General features: G+C 37.9%; 1 protein-coding gene and 1 long non-coding RNA gene across 4 annotated transcripts in view; one reads left to right on the top strand and one right to left on the bottom strand.

The window, feature by feature from the left end:
• The window catches only part of LOC126248765 (serine-rich adhesin for platelets-like), a 286230-nt gene that overhangs the window by 85297 nt on the left and 173172 nt on the right, over window positions 1–27761 (bottom strand). The gene's annotated exons all lie outside the window — the stretch shown is intronic.
• LOC126248768 (uncharacterized) overlaps window positions 27699–27761 on the top strand; it is a 70141-nt gene continuing 70078 nt past the window's right edge. Inside the window, exon 1 of the long non-coding RNA XR_007545533.1 lies at window positions 27699–27755. This is a non-coding gene — a long non-coding RNA (uncharacterized LOC126248768). The remainder of the gene's footprint in view (window positions 27756–27761) is intronic.

Genomic DNA, 27761 nt, shown 5'->3' with positions numbered 1-27761 from the left:
AATAATACCGATTTCAGAATCCCTGTTCAGTGCTCCACGATACGTTGTTGTTGGGGTCTTCAGTCCTGAGACTGGTTTGATGCAGCTCTCCATGCTACTCTATCCTGTGCAAGCTTCTTCATCTCCCAGTACTTACTGCAACCTACATCCTTCTGAATCTGTTTAGTGTATTCATCTCTTGGTCTCCCTCTACGGTTTTTACCCTCCACGCTGCCCTCCAGTGCTAAATTTGTGATCCCCTGATCCCCTAGAACATGTCATACCAACTGGTCCCTTCTTCTTGTCAAGTTGTGCCACACTCCTCTTCTCCCTAATTCTATTCAATACCTCATTAGTTATGTGATCTACCCATCTAATCTTCAGCATTCTTCTGTAGCACCATTAATATGGACATCGTTAACTGCAGATTCAGGTTCAAAGGGTTTATTTCTCAAGCTCTGGATATTATAGCTTAAAATATGGAAAGCTCTAGGATAGTGTGTGCTACAGCTGCACCCACACTTCGCTGTCAAATAGCTGATGCTGTTTTGAAGTAGGGTGCCAAAAACCCTTCAGTACTATGGGTCTTCTGCACCTTGTCTGTCTTTCCTTTGTCTGTGTTGTAATGCTCTCTGCAGCAGCTACTGGTGAGGGTGGATAAATTGCTGACAGTGGAAGGTCTCTTCCTACTGTTGCTGGTGTCTAATCTCTAGCTGCTAGAGTAGGCAACTGCAAAGGATCTCCCACTGCCTATGAACTGTGCTCTGCTGCCTGTGAAGTGTCCTCTAATGCAGTGTCCTCTGCTACTGATGCACGGTCTTCTGGTGCCAATGTAAGGTCTGCTGCTGGAGGTGTCCTGGCCTCTTCTGTAAGTGACCTGACCTCTGCTGTGGATGATCTTGACCTCTGCTGCAGGTGATCTGACCTCAGTTGCAACAGTACGGGATTTCTAAACCCTTAGAATTTCAGCTGCCATAGCTTCTTTCCCATTTCTATCCTATTGGCAACAAGTTAATCCAAATGGTAAATGTGGTGTACACTCCTTATTAAACATAATGGGATCATTACTTAAATATGTGGCTCTTTCTTTAAAAATTATTTTTGAAGTTTCAGTGAGTATGAACAGTGATTCTCAGTGTTTCCATGATGTCTGTGTATAGCGTTCTGGGTTTATTGTTGTTTTGGAGCCTTTGATTCCAGTGACTTGTAGCTACATAATTACAATGTGACAGAAAGTGAGACTTAAATAATAAGTCAGTTTATATTTCATGTTCACTACTTGAAGCTTGTTAAAGTTATCTTCCTGGATTTAAATGTATCACCATAACATTTCATTTCCTGAATCTCATCTACCCATTTTTTTTTTTTCTTTTTTTTTTTTTTTTAAATCTCCTCTGTTTTTCAGTTTTTCACAATTCGTACCTGCCATCTTCTCCATATTGCCTAAATAGGTAAAGAGATCAAACCATTACAGAACTTGAATGAATAGTCTAGAAGTATTTAAATAACAAATTTGACAAATAATTTAGTGGTCCTAAAGAGGATGCATGAATATTAAAAAAAAATATTGTGAATCCTTTCTTGATTTCGATAAGGTAATTGCGTATTTCTTTTTGTAGCAGAATCTAAAACTCTCCCCAAAACTAGGCATTATTCTACTACCTTGGGTATTTGTTCTTTGCTGATTTCCACGCAGTTGGTATCTGTCTTCACTGCGGTCTTTCGTCATAAGCAGACATGGCAAAGATAGTGTCAAATGCAGGCGACATTTGAGTAAGTGAGTGGCCTTGATAGCGTTTAATATGCTTGAAATAATGCAATAAGTAGTTTAAGTTAGAAAAGAGATTCGTCGCAGCTGAAGAATTACATAGACGAGAAAAATTTAAATATATAATTTTTTTTAGGACTGTTTGTGTAATAACATATTTGAAAATCGGGCTTGGGGTGAACATTGTTGAATATTTTCATAAAATGATAAATGCAAGTAAGACAAAGAGTTCTTTAATTTAATGAGATGTTTTGTACAAACGCATGTAAATAATATTTTGTGTGTGTGTGTGTGTGTGTGTGTGTGTGTGTGTGTGTGTGTGTGTGTGTGTGTAATTCACATTGCGCACATTTTTAATGGCCACCATTACCACGAGGTAATTGCTGCAGATCTTTTTAATGGGACTAATTAATTGTATGTTTGAAGATCTTGCGGCTAACATTTTGCTTCAAAATAGCTCCGTTGTTATTACTGAAAAATTCCTGTTAGCAATTTTTTATATAACTATCAAGCAAGTTGAAAAAAGTGCAAGTATTATCACTGTGAAATTGTATATATCATTATCGTATCTAATGTGAGATGATCAAAATGTTAATTTGTTCATCGTGCCCATGAAATTACATTTAGACGTGAGTTAACTCATTCATGCTTTGTTCCACTTACTTGCAAGAAGTTAATTATCTTCCTTATCTTGTGTCTTTTACACTCACGGAAATGACGTTAGTCGCGTGTTCTGTAATACCATAAAACACTAAAATTTATTTTACTCTGTTTCTCCTTTCCAATGGCGCAATTGACACTTGATTACCATACTCGGTAGCATGTATCTGTTCTGAAAAAGTTGTACGACATATCTAACGATGATGAACATGACTTCATGCCATAGAAACAACAGTAATAAAGGAAACTAGAAATGCACGATCGTTTATTCATTCATCCATCCATCCATTCCTTGACTGCTCTTTAGAACGACATTGGATCGTCAGTATAAATTTACAGTTTCAGCTGTAGTGTAAATTACAGTTTGCGCTCATGTATTATTATTCAACAATAGACTTACACATACAAGTAAAAGAATTAATGAAAATATAGGCAAAGCAAAGTCTTTAATATTAAATTAATTTACAACATATAGGCAATCAATTTCAGTTTCTGGTGCAATGAATGAGACATAGTTTACTTTTCATTTACAGTGTATGAAGCACAGTTCTCAAGATATTGCTTTAGTACTACAAAATTTTTCTAATTCTTTTGGACTGGACTCTGGTCTTAAAATATTATGAAACACTGTACGAACTTGCTCTTTTTATGTACTCTCCTTTTTTGTTTTGAAAGCTGGCAGTGTGTCTATTTTTTAAACTGCATGACAATCTGTTGTATAATAAGCAGCCTGCTCTAGTAAGGTCTTCACTGGTAAGTTGTTGTTTGGTACAATTGATGTGATAAGTCATCTTTTACTCTTGTGCTGTAACTGTGTAATTCACTGTTTACCATTGGTGTGTAATTTAATTGTGCACTTGGAGTGCTACATTAATTATGTCGTTTGTTCTTGATTGAGGTCCAAGCCAATCTTTCCCCATATAGTGATGTACTTGGCATGGCTCCCTCCCACAAATATAAAGAGAAAAAGAATTTTGTGTAAATATGTCCTTTAAACTTCTCTTGTGTACCATTTGGTATACATGAAAATTGCAAATATATGCATAAAAGGTATGGTCATACACCGAAGTGCCAAAGAAACTGGTGTAGGCGTGCGTATTCGAATACAGAGATATGTAAACAGGTAGAATACGGTGCTGCGGTCGCCAACACCTATATAAGACAAGAAGTGTCTGACACAGTTGTTAGATCCATTACTGCTGCTACAGTGGGAGGTTATCAACATTTAAGGGAGTTTGCACATGGTGTTGTAGTCGGTGCACCAGCGATGGGACATAGCATCTCAGAGGTAGAGGTGAAGTGGAGATTTTCCTATATGACCATTTCACAAGTGTACTGTGAATATCAGGAATCTATAAAACGTCAGATCTCTGACATCGCTGTGGCCGGAAAAAGATCCTGCAAGAATGGGACACGCGATTACCGAAGAGAATCATTCAACGTGACACAAGTGCAACCCTTCCGCAAATTGCTGCAGATTTCAATGTTGGGCCATCAACAAGTGTAAGGCTGCAAACCATTCAATGAAACATCATCGATATGAGCTTTCGGAGTTGAAGGCCCACTCTTGTACCCTTGATGACTGCAAAACACAAAGCTTTACGCCTTGCCTGGGCCTGTCAACACTGACATTGGACTGTAGATGATTGGAATCACCTTGCCTAGTTTGAATAGCCTTGGTTCAAATTGTATTGAGTGGATGGACTTATACGGGTGTGGAGACGTCATGAATCCGTGGACCCTGCATGTCAGCAGGGGACTGTTGAAGCTGGTGGAGGCTTAATAATGGTGTGGAGCATGAGCATTTGGAGTGATATGAGGCCCGTGATACATCTAGATAAGAGTCTGACAGGTGACATGTATGTAAGCATCCTCACTGATCACATGCATCCATTCATGTCCATTGTGCATTCCGATGGATATGGGAAATTCCAGCAGGACAGTGTGACACACCAAACACTCAGAATTACTACATAGTAGCTCCAGGAACACACTTATGAGTTTAAACACTTTTGCTGGCCAGCAAACTCTCCAGACATGTATATTATTGAGCATATCTGTGATGCCTTGCGATATGCTATTCAGAAGAGATGTCCACTGCCTCATACTCTTATGGATTTATAGGCAGCCCTGGAGGATTCGTGGTGTCAGTTCCCTCCAACACTACTTCAGACATTAGTAGAGTCCCTGCCATGTCATGCTGCAGCACTTCTGCTTGTTTGCAGGGGCCCTACACAATATTTGGCAGGTGTACCAGTTTCTTTGGCTCTTCGGTGTACTTCTATATTCCTCGAATTTGATTTTATATGATGCCACGCAATAAAACCAATAGGCCTAGCTACAGTTTGTAAAAATACACCAGTCAGTTGTGGGGACAAGTTAATGTCCTAAAGGTGATCAAAAGGATGTGAAGCCATTAAACATATTTATATTTTCCCCCTTACTTTAATATCATACTGATGTGTTCTTTACTATTCTTTACATCAGTTATCACTTGCTATGAAGCTAGGCTTAGATACTGTCTCTTATTACTCACCTTAATCAATTTCTTTATCCACTGTTACACACAGCCCTTTCTTGCACATCACTCCCATTTTAATGTTTTCTAGTTTCTGATTATTTGATGGTAAAATTGACATTTCAGTAGTTACAGAAAACTAGTGTTTTGTTGCACATTACACCGCATTTACTGATGACATGTGAAGCGAGACATATAGATTGCCACCTGTCATCATTAGTCTTTAAGAATTTAAATAGACTATGATTCTTAACTCTAATTGTAACTAGTTCAAATAGGTGAGTCTTTCCTCTGAACTGCCATTTTGTCACAAGCATTTCTGACTTCATGGGCACAAGCATTTTTTGCCTCAAAATATGCTATTAATGAGTGAGGGCAAGAGGGATTAGCCCTCGGTACTTGTACTGTATCTGGAGAGTAAACTGTCCAATGAGCATTAATTCATGCATAAGTTGGCACTCTTGTTGGCTAATTTATTAACCAGGTATAGTACACTGTAACATTGCCTGATAGAAAGCACAAATTAAAATATGGTCTCACAGTTTATCCTACATACTCGGTAATTTAATGTGTAAATTGAAGGGGGCAGGGGAAGAAGGGAAAGCAAGAGTATCATTGCTGTCAGCTACATCGGTACATGACACGGAATCAGTGGCAACGAGCGAAAATGTATACCAGACCAGGATTCGAACCCAGGATCTCCTGTTTACTAGGCCGGTGCGTTAACCTCTGCGCAAACCGGGATGCAGCATTATCGCAACTGCACAGCCTATCTTGTCACACCTCATGGCCAATCCACCCTTCCATCAAGCACCACGTATCCACAGTTCCTATCCATTTCCTCCATGTTCATTACTCTGACATTACCGCATGAGGTTGTATGTATCTGTGCATCTGCACAACAATTTTTCATTTCTTAGTGATGTGTGATATGTATTAAGATTTTCACAGAAGATCTCTTTTTGGATTACAAAACTGTGCAGCTGGCAAAAGAAAGAAAAATAAGTGATTTTCCATTCAAACATCTGTAAACATAGTCACATTTACATGCCCATTGTAACAATGGCAGAAATGGTGGATGTGACTTGAGAATGTAGTGCTAAAATATTTTTATGCAAAACATATGTTTATTTCTTGTATATGTGTTCAACATATAGATATTCATTGTCTGAAATGCGAATTTCTTCATCATTCTTCCAGTCTTGAAATTTTTACAAGTAGTGAGTAGATTTTCAAATTTAGCTTGCAGAATCTTCCAGCTGGATCAAGTTTCATTGGAGCTACTGTGGGGCGGCGGGTGGATTAATTGTTATTATATTGTAGAATGTAATGTAGAAAAGATGCATTTCCCGGCCGATTAGCAACATATGTGGGGCGGCGGGTGGAATAATTGGTATAAAATGTTCCTATTATTTATTTAATGCTGTTGTTTGCCGTTCTCAACACTGGCTCTCTAACTACAATATTGGCAACCAGGAAGTGATTAGCAAAACGTGAAGCCTGTAATTAGAATTCCTAGTACCCACTTCATCTGAGAAATACATTTATCGCTACAGCTTATAGCTCTGAGGAATTAGGAGATTGTCTGGGATTCATAATCAAAAACCATTTTCTCTAAAATGTTCACTATATTCTGAAAGTCACAGACGAAAAAGAATCCACACAATCCAACTAACAGAGCAGTTCAGAGTCTAATGCGCTGATGCAACTATAACTGTTCAAACTAAATGTTTAAGTGAATGCTCGCCATAATTTGATGATAATGTTCATCAAACACCACGCTAAATAATGGTAGAATGTCTGTCCCGCGGCGGCACGTGAAAATACAACATACGCAAACTGAAGATAGATCATTAAAGTCATCCCAGAATTAACACTTCACTCAAAAACGATTTCATGGTTACGCGTATCCCGAGTAACTTATTACGGCATCCGAGGCTGTTCATAGCAATGATACCGACGCGATGCGACTCCCGGCACAGGTGGTGCGCTAATCAGCGTCTGGAGAGAACTGGGACTTTTTTCCTCGCGCAGCGTTCTTATATAAAAAGCCGCGGTGCGGACGGATAAGGGAACGCCTGATCAAATCCGCTCTCCCGACAAGCCGCTGGGCTAGTAATGCACCACTTTAAGTTATCGAATAAATCGTTGCTTCCTTTGCTGATGGCCGATGAAGCTCTCAACTTAAATGTGCAATCAGCACACAGGTAAGTAATCATAATAAAAGTCTGACGTGGCTAAGTCAAATATTTTGGGCGAGAGAATTAATTTAATTACACTACACGCAATAGACGAGCTCTGAACTTGCTCTTTGGTGATACGCTATAGCTATAGTTTTATAGTTGTTCTGTTGAAACTTCTCACATCTTTATGATTATAGCGGATCTCCCTTCTACTTAAATTTAAACATCCTAGCTTTATTTATTCGCCTACTTAATCTATCTTGCTTCCTTAATTTTTAAGACAAAAACCAGAAAATCATGAATTTCAACTAAAATTTTAATTTGTGAAATCCAGAATACTGTTTCTACTAAATTATTATGCAAAAGGAATCTAAATATACATTTTTACGTTTCTAACTCTTTTCTGTTGCGCCAATGATTTTTACAGAAAAACATCCAAATTTCGAAAATGGTTAAAGTTATTGAACTGATATTCAACACATATTGATTTAATATTACTCCTGTCATACTAGAAACGTTTCAGGTTATTTACTTGATTTTTAAAGTATTGCGCAACATTTATGACGTCAGAGCTAGTTACAGCGGACTGGCTGGCACACAATGGAAAGACTAATGTGAATTTTATACGGCGTGAGTAGGCTGCTTCCCTGCACTAACTTCATTCCCCCCTCCCCCCCCCCCCCCTCCTTGTCATTGAGTTACTATGGAACATTGAACAGGAGGTAGCTGCCATAAGATTAATATAGTTGCTAATTCACCAACATGTATCCATCATCTGTTGGTTAACTCTGATCTCCACTATTGAAAGAGCCTTCCTTCAGAGTATCAACATTAATTGGTAGGATGCTGCACTTTTATTTGGGAGAACTGCATTTCATATTCCTGTTCAGCCATCCTTATGTAGGTTTTCTATGATTTCTCAAGGTTGTCTATGACAAATGTCATTTTAAAAGCACTCCACTATTTCCATTCCTAGGTCCAAACATTTGTATCTAATGTCCTTATCAGTGGGATATGAACTATGTGCTTTCTTCCTTCTGTTGAGATTCATGGTAGAAAAACTCCCCATGTTTGTCATTTAGAGGACCACAGTTTTCTGAGAAGTAATCTTAGTGAACATTTAAGAAGCATAATTTAAAGGGCCTAACACTTCAGTGTCTTATAGAATTACAGAAGACTTTTTTTATTGCTCTGTGTAGTTTCCTGTCTTTGTACTTCCAAGGAAGTTTATGGACTCATAAACAATAGTTTTCTGTGCTTATTTCTCATCACCTGCAAGGTATTGAGAATTTCATCCTTGACAGCTTGTATATTAGCACATCAATGAAAAACACCATTCTTTATTTTGGATTCTTGAAGTGCTTCATGAATCATATTGTGTGTTACAGATTGAGATGATTGATGCCCAAGCCAACCTTTCTCTCCGTAGTGATATGCCTTGGCATGCTCCTCTTCCACAAATATAAAGAGAAAAATAATTTTGTGCAAATGCGATAATTTTCCTGTCATGCAAGCTGAGTAAGTGACTGAAGCTGATTGTAAAAAATTAAAATTATGCAGGACAGTCTTCAGGTTTTTCACTAGTGTCCTTATATCACTGTAAAGTAATTTATAAAATACTGTACAAATGAAGTATCATATCAGAAGGAAAACTCAATCAAACAGTCTGTACTGTAAAATTATGAGATAGAATTGCTGGCTACTGCTTTCCTTCAGGAAGTGAGAGTTAACTAGTTAGTTTAATTTTCTGTGTGTCTTTTGCACAATAAGTTGTAGCAATGTGGACCAAGTCTTTTATATACACATCACAAAATATTTTGTAAATAGATGTGATCATTAATAGTGTTCCTCTTCTTTTCCTTTTAAAAATAAGAAAGAAGACGTACCTGTCATTTACACATCACAATAATAAAATTTATTCCACAGAATAGGAGTAGTTATCAAGGAGAAGCTGTTTTGATTTATTTTCAAATTGAACGTTGTTGTCTGTTAGACATTTTATATCACTGGGTAAGTGATCAAAAATGTTGGGTGCTGCATTATGCACCCCTTTATGCCTTAAAGATAACCTTAATGTGATGTAATGAATGTCATTTTTGTTCTGGTGTAGTAATTATGTACTCATTGTTCCTTTTGAACTGTAGTGTATTATTTACAACAAACTTTATGAGAAAATAAATAAACTGTGAAGCAATAGTCATTAGACAGGTTTCTAAAGGATGATCATTGAAGAGCACCACATATTATTCTTAGAGACAATTTTTCAGCAATGAAGACATTCTTTTTTAACACATTGGGTGTACTAGATACGTTCACCATGTTTTAACCATAAAATCCGATGGACGTATGTCATACGTTCGTCACTTCTGACTTATTTATTGGTGATTTAAACGTGTGTGTTATGTTTATAACTAGTGAGACTAATTGTTTGGCTTGTCGTGAGTGCACTGCTGATGGCTAGTGTTGTGATGGTCATGCTGAATGTGAACAATAATGCGCTGTGGATACCTCAACAAGAACCAGGCCATGACCCTCTGCATAAAATAAGACCTGTTTGGGACTTTTTCACAGAAAAGATGCAGAAAAGTCTTTTAGGCACCGCGAAATCTGACTGTGGATGAAGCAACATGTCCTTTTCAAGGAAGAATTGGATTCTGTGTTTATATGAAAGACAAACTAGAGAAATATGGCATAAAACTGTATGTTGTAAGTGATACTCAAACAGGTTCCATGTGCAGTGCTGAGGTTTACACTGGAGGAAAAGGAAATGTTGCCAATTCTGGTCAAATACCTGCTGCTGAAGCTATTTTCCTCTTGGGAAAAGGGCATGTGGTATACACGGACAGATTTTATAAAAGTCCTACAGTCCTTGAACTATGGGAAAGAAATACGTTGGGAGTTGAAACTAGGTACAGGATAGGTTTGTCTAGAGACCTAATAAATAAAAAACTAAAGAAATTAGAAATGACATTTCACTGGAAAGGACATCTTTTCTGCTTGAAATAGAAAGACAAATGTGATGTACGCATGTTGTCAACACAGCTTAAAATGACTGCTTTGCATGTCAGTGTAAAATCCAGGAGTGTTTATGTTGAGGTAGTAAAGCCAGACGTTGTACTAAAACAGGTGTTGACAGAGGAGACCAGCTGAAGAGTTACTATCCCATCCAGCGAAAGACTGTAAAATAATGGAAATAGATTTTCTTCCATATTTTTATAAAGACAGTTGTGAATGCAAACATTATTCACAGTTTCAAAATATCAAAAAAGTGTGCATTACGGGTTTTATCTGTAAATTAGCAAAGCAATTGGTTCAAAAAGGAGGAGTGGAACTAAATAAAGATACACGTTCAGCATCTGGAGTTGTGAGTGCAAACAGGTTCACAGCATGTCATTTTCCTGAGAAACTGCCACCAACAGAAAAGAAAACAAACCCATCTAGAAGAGGCAAGGTCTGATGGGAACAAGGGAAAGCTGCGAGAAAGGTAGTGAGGAGAGACCAGATACTACTGTCGGCCATGTAACACAGGCCATTGTGTTCCCGAGTGTTTTGAAAGATTTCATACCCAAGTGATGTTCACTAATTTGTAAAAATGAGAAAAAAATCACAATAAAACACTTTATCTATAAATGAAGCATTTAGTATTCCCTGCTGACAAGTGCTTTTAGATCAATAGCCTACCATTCCCTACGACTTACGAAAATTTTGTCCGCTTCAGGGAAAAATAAAAATTCTGAAAAACAGTATCTTTAGAGTAATATCTACAAATCCATCTGTAATTTATTTGTGCTAAATGTACAGGGTGTTTCAAAAATGACCGGTATATTTGAAACGGCAATAAAAACTAAACGAGCAGCGATAGAAATACATCGTTTGTTGCAATATGCTTGGGACAACAGTACATTTTCAGGCAGACAAACTTTCGAAATTACAGTAGTTACAATTTTCAACAACAGATGGCGCTGCGGTCTGGGAAACTCTATAGTATGATATTTTCCACATATCCACCATGCGTAACAATAATATGGCGTAGTCTCTGAATGAAATTACCCGAAACCTTTGACAACGTGTCTGGCGGAATGGCTTCACATGCAGATGAGATGTACTGCTTCAGCTGTGCAATGGTTTCTGGATTCTGGCGGTACACCTGGTCTTTCAAGTGTCCCCACAGAAAGAAGTCACAGGGTTTCATGTCTGGCGAATAGGGAGGCCAATCCACGCCGCCTCCTGTATGTTTTGGATAGCCCAAAGCAATCACACGATCATCGAAATATTCATTCAGGAAATTAAAGACGTCGGCCGTGCGATGTGGCCGGGCACCATCTTGCATAAACCACAAGGTGTTCGTAGTGTCGTCTAAGGCAGTTTGTACCGCCACAAATTCACGAAGAATGTCCAGATAGCGTGATGCAGTAATCGTTTCGGATCGGAAAAATGGGCCAATGATTCCTTTGGAAGAAATGGCGGCCCAGACCAGTATTTTTTGAGGATGGAGGGACGATGGGACTGCAACATGGGGCTTTTCGGTTCCCCATATGCGCCAGTTCTGTTTATTGACGAAGCCGTCCAGGTAAAAATAAGCTTCGTCAGTAAACCAAATGCTGCCAACATGCATATCGCCGTCATCAATCCTGTGCACTATATCGTTAGCGAATGTCTCTCATGCAGCAATGGTAGCGGCGCTGAGGGGTTGCCGCATTTGAATTTTGTATGGATAGAGGTGTAAACTCTGGCGCATGAGACGATACGTGGACGTTGGCGTCATTTGGACCGCAGCTGCAACACGGCGAACGGAAACCCGAGGCCGCTGTTGGATCACCTGGTGCACTAGCTGCGCGTTGCCCTCTGTGGTTGCCGTACGCGGTCGCCCTACCTTTCCAGCACGTTCATCCGTCACGTTCCCAGTCCGTTGAAATTTTTCAAACAGATCCTTTATTGTATCGCTTTTCGGTCCTTTGGTTACATTAAACCTCCGTTGAAAATTTCGTCTTGTTGCAACAACACTGTGTTCTAGGCGCTGGAATTCCAACACCAGAAAAATCCTCTGTTCTAAGGAATACACCATGTTGTCTACAGCACACTTGCACGTTGTGAACAGCACACGCTTACAGCAGAAAGACGACATACAGAATGGCGCACTCACAGACTGCGTTGTCTTCTATATCTTTCACATCACTTGCAGCGCCATCTGTTGTTGAAAATTGTAACTACTGTAATTTCGAAAGTTTGTCCGCCTGAAAATGTACTGTTGTCCCGAGCATATTGCAACAAACGGTGTATTTCTATCGCTGCTCGTTTAGTTTTTATTGCCGTTTCAAATATACCGGTCATTTTTGAAACACCCTGTATACATATTCATGAAGAGGATGGATGAGTTAAGCTGATATACTGCCTAAAGAGGTAAGTGAATTAGCAAATTTATTAAAAAATTGTAAATTTTAGCAAATTTCCTCAGGATCTAGGTATTAACCGGATTGCCAACCCATTAAGCTCCAATGTGTTAAGGATGACAATATTGTAAAAAGAATAGATCACTACTCACCATACAGAGGAGATGCTGAGTCACACAGGCACAACAAGAAGACTGCTTGCTATGTGTTTAAGCTTTCGCACACACACACACATTCACACAAGTATAATTTGCAGACATGTAACTGCTGTGTCTGGCCCCTGAGAAAAGTGAAATAGGTTGGCAGAAGTTTGAAAAGAAAGGGTAGGTAACTGTTGCCAACAGGTGGATCCCTCTTATCCTGGAATCTGATGGACTAACCGTTCCTAAATATTTTGGAAATGTGGTATAGTTGTCACATGACAAGCACAATTCCTGCAGTATAGACAGTTCCACTTTACTATTACGCAGTTTGAGACATTTACCAAATAAAATAATGGTACAAAGAGAAAACATCACACACACGCATGCACACAGTTGGCTGTGGCTCGTTGAGGAAGAGACCAGTGTGTTAATTTTTTACGTCATGTGGTTTATACCTAGGGTACACACTTGAAGGAACAGCAAATAATCAGTTATTTCATGTGATGTAATTCTCTTAGTGATATCTCGCCTGCATGTTGTTGATGATATCAGTCTGCAAATTATTTATTTATTTATCTTTATTCATCCAAGGATCATCTCACAAAGATACAGAATTTGTCAAGGTAATACAGCAATACCCCAAGCAAAGTTTAACACCCAGCATACATAACATGCTTTAAGAGGATAGGTTGGAATAAGAGTTCAGCATCCTAACAGCTGCAGTGCCTCATTTAGTAATTCACTATTTTACAATGTTCCTTCATTTACACACAGATTGTTCCTGGTATTCCTGGTAGACAGTTAAATAAAACATAGTTTCCTTCTTCACTGCCCACCCACTGAGGACATCTACTGATGACTACTGGACTGATTCTGATCACTTGTAATGTAAAACATAGTTCCACTCTTCAGTGCCTCTTGCACGAAGACACACACCATTGACTCTTGGACTGAGAAGGTGCTGCTGTGCCACTTGCCTCAATTCCAAACTCTACATTCAACTGTCCACATGAAAAATTAAGCCACCAGACATTACTGTTATGCTTTATGCATCTTCGCACCTGATCCTTGTGAGAGCAGTAACCCATAATCCTGTATTGAAATGCGACAAGGTACTGTAGTATCACCATTCATTACTATCCACTACTCCAAGTTTCTACATGGTCTTGAATTGTGTAATATCCATTACTTGTGGAGGACGTTTTAGCTGCCTTTTTATACAAATGTGTTTTAGTAATATTTTTTCACTTCTTTTGACAATTTATTATACAATTTTGTACCCTGGTACACTGTTTTGAGTTTTTTTGTTTTTCCTGGGTAAATGTAACTCCAAACTAGCTCTTGTTCCATTATTATGGATAGAACTATTAGTGCAGAATTTAGTAATATTTTCCCTGATAATCACCACAGATTGGTGTATGTCCTCACTTGGTGCAGTAAGGATGCCTAATTTTTTAAGTAGCTCCATACAATGAGCCTGAATGCTACTTCCAGTTATTATTCTTATGGCCCTTTTCTGCAATTGAAAAACTGTGTGCATGTTTTGTGACATCAGTCCCCATAAAAGAATTCCATGGCCAAGAACTGAGTATATTTAGGCATAATATTTCATGACACTGGCTATTACAAACTGATGCTAACACCTTAAAAGCGTAGTATGCTGATGACATTCTCTTTGCCAGTATCTTTGTATGTAAACGCCATGTTAGTTGACAGTTAATGTTCATCCCTAAAAACTTTGTGTTTTTGCTACGCAATCTATAGATATGTCATCTATGCTTAAAGTGGCACAGTTGGTTCCTTTCTTTATGCTGAAATGCATACTATTCATTTTCTTTTTGTTCAGCACTAATTTATTAAATACTGCTCAATTTAGTGTTTCATTCTCTTTCTCTAAACCAGTTCTGATGTTTTATCAGTGACTATGATGTTGCTGTCATTGGTAAAAAGGACTTTTTTCCCATGTGTTACATTGTCAGGAAAGTCATTGATATATATTATGAATAGAATTGGACCCTGTACACTACCTGAGGAAAATATATGTTTATCTTGTCCGAAAATTGCTTTACAAAAAATTTAACATCAGCAGCTGTGTGAACAGTCTCCAGCTTTTGCATCCTCTTTCTCCAAGTAAGACTAAAACGACTCATTTGCTGTCCCTCTTAAACCTAGTGCTTATAGCTCGCTCAATAGTATTTTATGGGCAACAGTGTCAAAAGCCTTGGACAAGTCTAAGAAAATGCTTTTAACATAATCATCCTATCGAGGGCTTCAAGTACCATCTCCATGAATTCTGCAATGGCTGATATTGTACTTCTTCCACTTCTGAAACTAAACTGTGCTTCATTAAGGAGGTTCTTTTTACTCATGTAACTCATCAGTCCATCTTTCATGAGTGCTTCAATTGACTTTGAGAATGAAGACAGCAGTGAAAGAAACCTTTAGTTTCCAATTGTTTCCACACTACCATTCTTTAGCAAGGGCAGCACTTGTACATGCTTTATTTATTCTGGGAAAAACACCTGAACTAAAATATTCATTTATTATGTCTGTTAATTGGTCTTATATGCACGCCTTCAAAACAGAGACAGGAACCTCACCTGTGCCTCCTGACTTTTTATTTTTTAAATTGTTGTGCTGTATTCTTAACTTCAAGCTCTGTTGTGGGAAACATCATGACTGTGATTGTTGGGTAAGAATTTGTGGGTGATACATGTGTTTTAGAAAGACTTTTCTGCAGCTTCTTTACAATACCAGAGAAACAGTCATTTACAGAAGTTGCTAATTTCTGAGGACTTCCTGTTATTCTATCCCCATTTTTGAGTTGTTACCCCTGTGTCTGCTCTTTCTAGCTTCTTGTTTTATAACCTCCCACATTACTTTGATTTTATTTTCTGAATTATACATTAATTTGTCATTGAATGGTTTATTTACTACATGCAAAACCCTCTATATTTTTTATGTACCTGTGATGGTGTTCAAGGAACTGTGGGTTAGTGCAATGCTTTTACAAGGAACTGAGAAATTTAAATGTCTCTGAGAACTTCCAAAAATCTGCAGTTATCCTTCTGTTTTCCTACCTGCAGCAGTGAAAATGACTGCTTTTGGAAGGGTCACCTCAAAAATTAATTTAAATAATGTGCAAAATTTATAGGACTTAGCATTTACATTGCTTTCCGTATACATTACATTCCAAGATTGATTTGCCAATATCTCGAAAAAGTATATATCTTATGATCTGAGAAAACCCTTATGTAGGCCTGCAGTTTTGTGGGTTTCATTGAGCCTGTCTTTAGCTCTATTATCTGACAGCAATAATTTGAAATGCAATGATATCCTATAATATCTTACAGTTTTCCCTGTCAGTGTCGATATGTACTTGGTCTAAAATTTAAACTGAACTTCTTAAAATGTGCATTTGCAAGACAGTATACTGTATGAAGCAGATATTTCACATCTCTTGTGACCAACAGAGATAAATGATGCTTTTGTTATAAATAGATTTAGTGAAATACTGGTCTCCAGGCCTTGTGGTCTACAGTGACAATGAAAACCACTATAAAGTTGAGGACATGTATTAGAACACATGCAAATCACTACATTGCTGTGGACACTATAATATCATAGGTTAAAGTTTGTTTTCCACTCACAGACTGAATATGGTAATAATTACTACAACTGGAATTTCTTGTTAGTGTAATGTTAACTTGGCCGCCATTGGGGGAATGATGTTTACAGGGCTGAATAATAGTCCTAGATTCTTTCTAGGAATATCACAAGTAGGTTTCGTTTGAGTAATTTTCAGTATCAGTGACTTGAAGCTTTTGAGTATTTCTGCCATGCTGCAGATTTTATGTCAGTCAAACCTGATGAGAACCTATTGAAGTTGAGCTGTAGTCCAGTATAGATCATTAGGTGACCCATTGATCAGCTAAAGCCTGGTCTTTGCTTTACATCATATTGAAATTCCATGAACATGGATTAATAATTTAATTGTGAACAGTTTCCCTCCAATACATTGTTTGCTTTATTTTTCAGTTCTGATGCTAAATCTGTGAAACTAGTATCATTTTCAAACTGAACGAAGCTGGAGTTACCTGGTACACTGTGTTGTGAATTATAATAATGTGTATTAGGAAAACAAATGGGTCAAATACAGTTTTGGTTCACTGTCAGATGGACTGTTGGGCTATATACAGCTAATGTAAAATGGCAAGACATTAATAATGATGAAAATACTTTATAGACACACAGTTATGCTGAATCCTTGTACGAAACAATCCATCCCACTCTCCTTAAGTGGAGATAGTTTGTCACTGACTCATCCACAGTAGATAACAATGCACTATAAGAAGTTTTTTTCAATGGAGAACACTGTACGCCGCAGACCTCAGAAAACAATTATATTGACTTCAAGATATAGAAAGACACTCTTTCACTACAAGGCTCTTGAAAATTATTTTTGACTAGGAATTGCACTTTTACAACAGCAACCATGAGAGTTCTAAACTGTTTACTTATATGGAGTATTTAAAGCTCTATTTTGATCTAACCACATTCCAAGAAGAATACATTTCATGAGACCTCTGTAGCAATATGTATGGGAGCCTTTCAGTGATGAATACAGGGCGGTGTTTAGTTGGTTAGTAAAGCGAAAGCAATAATCAACCTGAGTGAGAACTGTGTTACCCTTTTTCATAGCTTCCATTTTTAGAATGTCATGTTTCTGTGTATACCTCTTGACTGGATGTGGCCTCTGTCTGTATGTGGAAATTGTGACAATGATGGTATCTCAGATATTTTGTACAGTACTTTTAAAATTTTAAGTCTTCCTGTACAGTCATTGAATCAACTAGTCTGTAATGAGCCGTACAGTATATCAGTGTGTAGCGTGATATGATAAAGTACAGACAACCAAAGTTAAAGTAATGGTAGTTTTAATACTAGATGGCATCTTCTTATAATTGTAATCATAATAGTTTGTTGAGATGAAAGTAGGATTTTCTCTGTGTATTCTGTAGGTGACTATTTTTGCATTTAGTTTGTGTTATTCTTGATTTGAGATTGCATTTTGTGTTGGGCACGTAATGGAGCTTTCAATTCTATCACATAGCATTACTGGCAGAACTGGGGCAAGGGCATCAGCTAAATACCTGACTGATATCAGTGAAAAAATTCCAATGTCCATGTTATAATTATGGCCATAACTTCAAAAATAATGAACAAGTCTGTAATACTATTTTAGAAGAGTCTCGTTTTCTGAACGATACTACCTGTGACAGCTGCACCATTGTAACTCTGATAAATAACTTTGAGTGAAATATCCACATTAGCCAGTGAAGTTTCAAAGGGATTTTGCTAAAATTTTGCATTGCATTTGCATGAGTGAGGAAAGTCAAAAATCTTCCAATAAGTTTCCATTCAGGCAAAACACATCTTCTAAATACGACAAACCGTAATATTGTGGAAATATTAGTTGTTTCCTGTGCGACGAATCAGTGATGACAATTTCCTTTGTAACTTGTTCATGATAAACACAGAAGTAAATAATTCTGAATATATTTCAAAGTACCATTTCAACTAGCCTTTGTTTTTATTTCTTTCATTGTACCTGGGAACAAAAAAGCAAGGAAAATAAGAATCATTTTTCAATTACAGTTTTGTCTACATTGACAATTTTGTCATGGTTCACTTTTTAAATAACTTATATTCTGACATTGATCAGTCAAAGTACATGTTAAGGATCTTGTCTTCAAGTAAGTGGAAGTGAAGTTACTTTCCCTAAACAACAGCATTGACTTTTCACATCCCTAAATAACAGCACTGAATTTTCACACATTTAATCACATGCTAGACATCGTGAACTGGAAAACCCTGTGATCCATCTCTGAAACTCAATTAAAAAAAAAATTAAAAAAATAAAGGGCAAATTAGCTTATGCTATGTTTAGTGACTCCACTGCCACAAATAACAGTAACTCATGTCCATAATTGCAGGTTGGAGCACTGTACCTTGTGATGATTCTTTCTGCTCAATATTTTTCTGCTGCAATGGAATAATGGAACCCCATTGAAGTATTTCGTTGTTGAGAAAATTTGGAGCTACATAAAGATCATAACATGCTCTTGATTTTTTTCTGTACATTATTGGAAAAGAGCTCTCATAAAATCTGAAAATGTCTACAGCAATTCATTGAATCTACCATTGACAGTATGTGCTGTGCAAAATATCTATGAGAAGTTCTTAGAACAAGTCCGTTTTCATCTAGAACTTATTAAAGGAAGAAAATCACAATAATAAAAAATGCAGTTGTGAATTTTTAATATGAAAATTTCAGTGCAATAATAAAGAAACTAATGCAGCACAAGAATTTACTTGTTTTTACAACTATCAATAGTGGGCAAGAAAAGAACTTTGTAAGGAGTTGATTTATTCCATGCACTACATTTCAAAAGATGTCTTCCATCTATGTGTTTAGGTGAAGTATTTAGACAATTTCTATTAAAAACACCAGAAGTTGGATGATATGATCTGAAATTTTTATTATTAGCAATACGAGGGTGTGCTGGAAAGTAATGCCACAGAGTTTTTTATGTGAAAAATCTTAAAGCATTTTAAATCAAACAAACTTTTTTAACTTTCTACATCTTTATTCATCATGTCGACATATTTATTTCTCAATGTAATCATCCTGCCAATGAACAAATCTTACCCAATGAGAGACCAGTTTGTTGATACCCTCACTGTAGAAAGTTTGACCTCATTGATGGAGCCAAAACCTCACCTCTGCTTGCACTGCTTCATCCCTATCAAAGTGAAGTCCTCCAAGGTGTTCTTTAAGGTTTGGAAACAAATGACAATCAGATGGGGCCAAGTTGGGACTGCATGGAGGATGACAGTGAATCCAAGGCATCCAACTGTTGCAGGTGTCACAGCGCTCCTTTTTGGCCTGGCATTGTCACACTGAAGGAGATAGTGCTTCATGTGTAGACGAACTCTTCTGCAGCTACAAACTCAATTTCAGCTTGCTGTTTCTGATGCACTGACATAGTTATGTTACACACCACCATGTTCTGCCCTCTAGTCGCAGAGGGTTGCAGCTTGCGTCAGTGAAGTATGGAAGTTGACAGAGTAATGTGCAAGACATGTAATACCTCAACCAAAACTGCAAACAGAATAAAAAATTCAGATGCATTACTTTTCAGCACATCCTTGTAAATCAACCCCAGCAAAGGTTGGACATTTTATCAGTGCATTTAGACGTTTTATCACAGCATATCCATGTTACCATGGTCATCATCATATCGTTTGGAGATGGATGTGTGTCTAAAGAGGAATATGTTGTCCATGGCCTATAACTAAGAACTATTGTGGCATTTTCTTGGAACAGTTTGAACAAACCTTCAAAGATCTATATCAGGATGGTCAGGTCAAGTAAACAAGTCTGTAATCTCTGTACATGAACGTTTTTTAAATACTTTTTCACCTAGTAAAATAAACTGAAACACAATTAACCCTTTAACTGCTCTGGACGTGTTAACGCTCGCACCTTTGTACCTGTCCCTGTGTGCTCTGAACATGTTTACGCGCACCACCAGTCCTTCTAGCTGGTACTCTGAACGTATCTATGTGTAGACATGTTCAGAATACCGGGTAGAAGGACTGGTAGTGCGCGTGAACACGTTCAGAGCACACAGGGACAGGTACAAAGGTGCGCACGTTAACACGTCCAGAGGAGTTAAAGGGTTAAGTGAACTCGTAATAGTAATATAGGCACAGTATTATGTAATGCCACATAAGAATATGCTTGTTTTTACAAATCTTATTAGTGTGCAAGGAAACAGGAAGGTAATTAGTAACTTACCTTCTCGTAACACAGTAAAGCAGGTCTAATGAGTTCCTACAGGGACTAAATTTAATGGTTCTTAGTAAGTTGCATCAGTAATTCTGTTTCAAATAGCAAGTTGATCTAATTTATTTTGTACCTGTTACTCTTATTTCTGTATTTATGCCTTCCACTATTAAGACCAGTATGTAATGAATTGGTAATCCATTTGTAATGTCTGTAAGAGTGAACATATCTTCCCATGAGCCTCAAATGAAAATATTGTCTGTCACTCTCCTGTTATTTTCCAGTTGGGAAATTCACTGTGGGAGGCAAAATGAACACAGAAACAGGGTGTTGCATTTATCTCTTCTTAGCACTGGAATACTCACATATGACTAGTCTTGAAAGTCTGCTCACCAAATTTAAGAAGTTAAAATTTGGGTTTGTGTAATGATCCTTCTTACATGCAAAAAACCCAAGACAACTACAAGTAAACATAAATAAATCTAAAGACCAGCTTAATGACTGGTTGGAAGGAAATTAGCTAATAACATATATACACCCAAAACAACTTCTCTAAACTTCTGTTTATAAGGAGAGCCACCAGCGCCTCTGTGACGATAAACTTCAGCAGCATTACACCCAGATTGGAACCAAAAAAATTAGGCATATGGCTTCAGCATAATTTTAAATGGCAGACGCACATAACAAAAACAAATGCAACACTGAAGAAAGTATGCTACAGCCTACGTTGACTTGCACACAAAGCAAGCTTCCACATAGTTTGAATTGCATACTTTGCCCAGTTGCACAGCATTCTACAGTAAGTGGCTATATTTTGGGGTATGTTATTATATTCTGGGGTAGTACAACTGCTGTCTCAATCATCATCTTGATTAAAAAAAAAAATAAAAATAAAAAAACTGTAAGAGCAATGCAACATGCATGACAAAACATATTCCTGCAGGTCTCTCTTTCGGAAGTCTCACTTATCTGTATTTTAATTCTAGAAACATGTAAATATGCGAGAGACAAAAAACTTCAACATAAATGAACATGATACCACACAAACTCCATGTCTAGACAGTAAGGACATCAGCCTGTAAAACCTTGACTACAAGTAGTGCTATAGAAATGGACAGTGGTCTGCCACATAAAATAAAAGTTATTTACTTGTTTTCACTTTTTATTAAATTCGTAAGGGCATTTTTATTAGATCATGGATACTATTCAGTGGCAAAATTTTTAAATCACATGAAGTGCTTGAAGCAGGAATATGCAAAAAAAAACTGCTACTGCAGCTACAGCAAGTTGTAATAGAAATAATTTATTGCATTATTACAATGTATTTTGATGTCATGTAACTCGCGTGTGCATGTGAGGGGTGGGGGTTGGCGGGAGGGGCACACACTGGTGTGCATGCTCATGCACAAATGACATTCCACAGGATTTACTGGATGAATAAAGAATTTGAATTTGAATGCACAATGGTAGCATTTATATTAGCAGGAAAAAAATTCACATCTGGGTGGCTTGCAGCTTTAGCATCATGGATGATATCAGATGAATGGATTGTGAGTATTCTTATAAATAACTTTGGCTGATGGCATGATACCATGTTCCTGCTAAAGTCAAAGATACATTCACTTCAGTCACAGTTATGTGGTATCAAAAGGTCAGTGATGGCACTAGGTAACTGCTCTGCATCTACGTCTGTTCTCTGCAAACTGCTGTGAGGTGTATGGCAGAGGGTACGTCCCATCATACCAGTTATTAGGGCTTCTTCCTGTTCCATTCACGTATGGAGTGCAGGAAGAGTGATTGTTTGAATGCCTCTGTGCATGCAGTAATTATTCTAATCTTCCCTATGTGAACAATATGTAGGGTGTTGTAGTATACTCTTAGAGTAATCATTTGAAGCCAGTTCTTGAAACTTTGTTAACAGACTTTCTCGGGATGGTTTACATCTGTCTTCAAGAGTCTTACAGTTTAGTTCCTTTAATATCTCTGTGACACCCTCCCATGGATTAAACAAACCTGTGACCATTTGTGCTGCCCATCTTGTATACACTCAATATCTGCTGTTAGTCCTATCTGGTATGAGTCCCATACACCTGAGCAATATTCTACTGCTGGTCACATGAGTGATTTGTGAGCAATCTCCTTTGTAGATTGATTGCACTTCCCCAGTATTCTGCCAATAAACTGAAGTCTACCACATGCTTTACCCACGACTGAACCTATGTGATCATTCCATTTCATATCTCTACAATGTGTTACACCCAGATATTTATTCCAACAGTGACTCACTGACATTATAGTCATAGGGTACTATATTTTTTTAATTCTGCGAAGTACAAAATTTTACATTTCTGTAGATTTAAAGCAAGTTGACAATCTCTGCACCACTTTTAAATTTTATCAAGATCTGACTGAATATTTATGCAGCCTCTTTCAGATAGTACTTCTTTATAGACAACTGCACATCTGCCAAAAGCCTCATTTTACTATTAATATTGTCTACAAGTTATTAATAAACGACATGAACAGCAAGGGTCTCAACACACTTCCCTGGGGCACACCTGAAGCTACTTCTACATCTGACGATGACTCTCCATCCAAGATAACACCTTGTGACCTCTGTACCAAAAAGTCCTCAGTCCAGTCACAAATTTCACTTGATACCCCAGATGATCATATTTTTGACAATAAGAGTAAGTGTGGTACAAAGTCAAATGCTTTTTGGAAATCAAGAAATACAGCATTACCTGACTGCCTTGATCCAAAGCTTTCAGTATGTCATGTGAGAAAAGTACAACTTGAGTTTCACATGATCTACGTTTTCAAAATGCATGCTGTTTGGCATTGAGGAGGTCATTCTATTCAAGATACCTCAGTATATTTGAGCTCAGAATATGTTCTAAGGTTCTACAACAAATCAATGTCAAGGATATGGGATAGTAGTTTTGTGGATCACTTCTACTACCCTTCTACTACAATTCTTCTTCTAGCAATAAGCTGATGTGTTGTGTGTTTCAAAGCTACTGTTGAATGTCTTCTTCCATCTGCTGAAGTGTCCATAGTGTATTCATGAAGATTAATGGGTACTGTGAAGAGTCTTTTATATTTGGGGATGTGTAAAGACAGCAGTCTATTTCTCTTTAGATATCTTTTCAGTGTGGCTTTTCACCAATGACAAAGTGGGGTGATCCTTTGCTGAAGGATTGGACACATGGTCTGAAGGTATATGCTCAAATACCAATCAAACTGACCTGTTGTAGGCTGTCTGTGTTTTCTCTTACCAATCAAGGTTAATTCTATGACTCTGGGACAGAGAAAGTATGCTCTATGATTAGTAGTGAGACCCAGGATCATAAATTTGAGAAAGTATGTTACAAGAAATCTTGCACACCAGATTTTATTTTAAGCAAGCCATTTGTTAATTTTTACATTAGTTGTTTACATTCATAAGTCTAAGCAGGGGTGTACTGTGAGCTGCTGAATAATTTCTCCTGGCAGTGGCCTTTGTGAGTTGACTTCCAGATGCAATTACTGTCTTTGACACAGAAATCTCTACAATCCTAAAGGAGCAGATGAGGTGCAATTGATGGAATAATTTCCTCATTTGCTCTGATGCCTTAGGTGCTATATAGACCATTCAGCAAATGTGCTCAGCAAACAAAGCAGTTTAAAACATACAAGACACCTGTTGGGGAATGAAGACTCCTACGCCATCTGTTGGTGTTCTGTTAAGTCTGCAGATTGTGCTGCCCTTTGCAGCAGATATAACTTCTTAACTGTACGTGAACATGTCAAAATAAATGTGTGTGAGCAGAAGTTTTACCATGAGAGTCTCTATGTTTTCACTAGTGTGTAGCAAAAATACCTTTCACTTCGTATCATATCAAGGGAAGGAAGTATCATTCTTCTGGAGGTCAGACCATGCAGGAATCAAGAGAAATGAGCAAGCTAACATGGCAGCAAGTGGTGACTGCAGAAAAATTAATGTACTATCCCATGCTGTCCCCTTGACAGCTGTAACTTGTTGAGGAGAAGAGTTAGGTGAAGTGGGAGAATGAGAGGCTAGCAGTACAAAGAAATAAATTAAGGCTGATGGAGCCAACAGTTTTACCATGATAGGCATCACTGGAGTCACATAGGTACAAATTAGTGACCTTAACATAATTGCTGTGCCACATTTTCCTTGATTAAATTTTATATTCTGACAAAAGGGCAGCAGTTCTTCTGGACAATGATTCATCCACTGTTTTATATATAGTGAGATGAGTGTGGAAAAGGCTCTAAAGTCTTACGGGTTGTGCAGATTTCTGTCCAAATCATTGAGTAGGTTAATTTAATGTATCTTTGAGGGACTGGTTCATACTTAATCATTATCTGAATAACAGTTTCACAATTTTGATTGTATGTCCATTTCATGCCACACTTTCTGACTGTATGATCAGACAAATCCCAGAAACCACTGTACAGATTTTGACCCAGTCTTGACTAATAGATAGACTGATTCATGAGGAAGATTTGTTTATATAAAATTTATAAATTTTTGTTAAAATTTGCTGATTTATGATGAATCCAAGTCCCATAATCCTATGGAAAAAATGCCATTGCTACCCAGTGGTACAGCTGCCTAACTCTTGAGAACAGTGGAGCTCGACCAGAACCGTTGTCTAGCCTGGTGATCTAGCATAGAGCACATGCCTGGAAATGAAAGGTCACATAATCAAATCCCAGGTGGACTTATGACATTTAACTGTACTTTTTCACCTAGCATTAACATCTCAACAACGTCGAGATTTGCCAGACATAAAATGTTGGTCACTGAAGTGATGTTCAATTGAAAGACTTGCCCAAGCCATTGAGCCACATGAGATTACTACCAGAATCTACACAAATATTGTCCTTCCACCACTCTTTCCATCCTATATGTGAAGGATAAACTTAGGAACTACTGTAATGATTTTGATACTAATGCCAGACAGGCACTGTAGCCTGCAAATTCTCGGAAGGCATGAATTTTATCTGTTCCATAATTATTTCATTGATGTTTGCAATGACATCTTGTGGGAAAAATGTGAGCTGTGATCTACCACACCATATGCATTGACCATGATGGCATGGCACATTTGATACCTGTAAACTGACCCGCAAAGACAATTACTGTTACACCCAGACAAGACATCTGTAGTGTCCCTCCCAAGAGTCATCATGTGCATTTTCTGTTGTGTTTCAGCAGATATTTGCAATTTTGCTGTTGCAATGTTTAGTGGGAGTCAACCAAAACAAGTGCTGCTCATCACGTCTTTCATACAAGTCCCTGCATCAATCGAAAGCATTGGTTTATTTCCTGTTACAAATAAAATTATTTTTAAAGTGATGTTTTACATGCATGGTTGATAGAGTGGTCCCAAATTAGTGTAGTATGATATTTGTTTTATCAATTTGTATTAATAGGAACATTAAAACATTATGAATAACCAGTACTCTAGCAGTTACTGAGTAGTCGTGCTGCATAATGGGCCAACTGAAGATAAATGACCAAAGACAACACATACACAAACAACATGTTTTAAGCTGTTTATCAAAAGCACTACCTTCTATACGTGTCTTCCGATATGAGTACTGAACTGCATAATGCAATTTTCCTTCACTTCATTAGTTTCATTGATGATGATACCCAAAGAATCGTCTGCAACAGACAGAATGGAGGCTGTGTGATGGAGTTGAACATGATATCATTGTATTACTTTGCTCCTGTTCCCATTTCCTAGGACTAATTATGGTTAAGGATGATTTGGACATTACAGATGCTAAATACTTATATGTCATGTGTGGAGAAAGCTCACTTCCAAAATGATAGATCCTTAATGCTCTGTTAAGCCCGGTCCACACGCAACGATCTGTCTGCACAGACATTGGCGCAGATGTCTGTACATGCAAAAGATCGCTGCAAATGTGGTGTGTTCACACGACACAAACCCCAATCTACTACTCGCCCGCCACCTGTCGGTGTAGAAAAGAAATATCCGTGGCAAGCGACTACGCTCCCCGTAAACGTAAAAAATTTAATTCAGTTATTTTGAAATATAGAAATGGAGGAAGTTCTGTTGTGGTCTGTGTTCGCTACTTGTGTTGCAAAAAACATTCAGACCAACCACAGGAAACAGAGAAGGCGGTCAAAATGGTGTAGACAGTGGTTGCTAAGGCGAAAGCAGTTTTCTCACGTACATTTACTGCGAGAGTTGCAGGGCGAACCTGTTTTGTTTTACATTACCTCGTGTTCCATTTCCTGGCACATTGACACTCCAATTTCATCTTCAGTTGTACTCCTGCTTCGTCTTGGCGTTTCTTGATCACTAAGAAATCCAAGCGGATCAAAATACCATAAAATTGGCTGGTATACTTGATCTACTCTTACCCCAGATCTTCTAGATTTCTGAACTTTGGGTAACTCTTTTCGGTAAACAGTTCGCTGACAGACTGAATTTACTTGACTTGAGTTCATGAACTCATCCTTCAGGACAGCGTAAGTAGCTTCACATGTGTTGGGTATTATTTTACTCAACGCTTGTTTCGATATTGCAATTGAAAATTCCAAATCCTTGTAGCTCCTTCCTGCTGCTAGGAATCTTAATGTTACCGCCAGCCGTTCATGAGGAAGAATTGCCCTTCTCATACGAGTATTTTTTCTCATAATACGAAGGGTTACAAGCTTTAAGAGATAATTATAAGTTTCGACATCCATCCGCAAATAATTTCGCCAGTTTGCAACGAATTTTTTTTTTTATTACCGTTTCTCTGTTTGCCGAGGCGTCAACTGCCCGCAATTTTTCAATTAGAGCATTGTATGCTGCTGTCTTTTTGTCTCTGTCACTATATTCTTTACTTTTCATCTTCCACAAACATGGGTGGTTTCTATATATTTCAGTGAATTCACTTACAAACTCTCGAGAACACTGACGAGTATCAGTCATTTTAATGCCCTATGCACTCAAATACAAACACTAGACTGAGCAAACAGCTGTTTCGCGCCAGTTTTGCGGCGATCTCCTGTCCACACGCTCCAACTTGTCTGCGCAGATGTGGTTTGAACCCACAGATTTGAGAGGTTTCGCTCAAACCTCAAACTCCAACTTCCAGGTTTGCACACACCTCAGGTTGGTGCAAATCTTCTGTCCACACGCAACGATCTGTCTGCGCAGATGTGATGTGCGCAGACATTTGCGCAGACAGATCGTAGCGTGTGGACGGGCCTTTAGTGTTGTCCAGAGGTGAAC

The sequence above is a fragment of the Schistocerca nitens genome, chromosome 3 (assembly GCF_023898315.1).
Source record: "Schistocerca nitens isolate TAMUIC-IGC-003100 chromosome 3, iqSchNite1.1, whole genome shotgun sequence".
In the NCBI taxonomy this organism is placed as follows: Eukaryota; Metazoa; Arthropoda; class Insecta; order Orthoptera; family Acrididae; genus Schistocerca; species Schistocerca nitens.
This window is presented reverse-complemented; position numbering and strand designations above follow the sequence as displayed.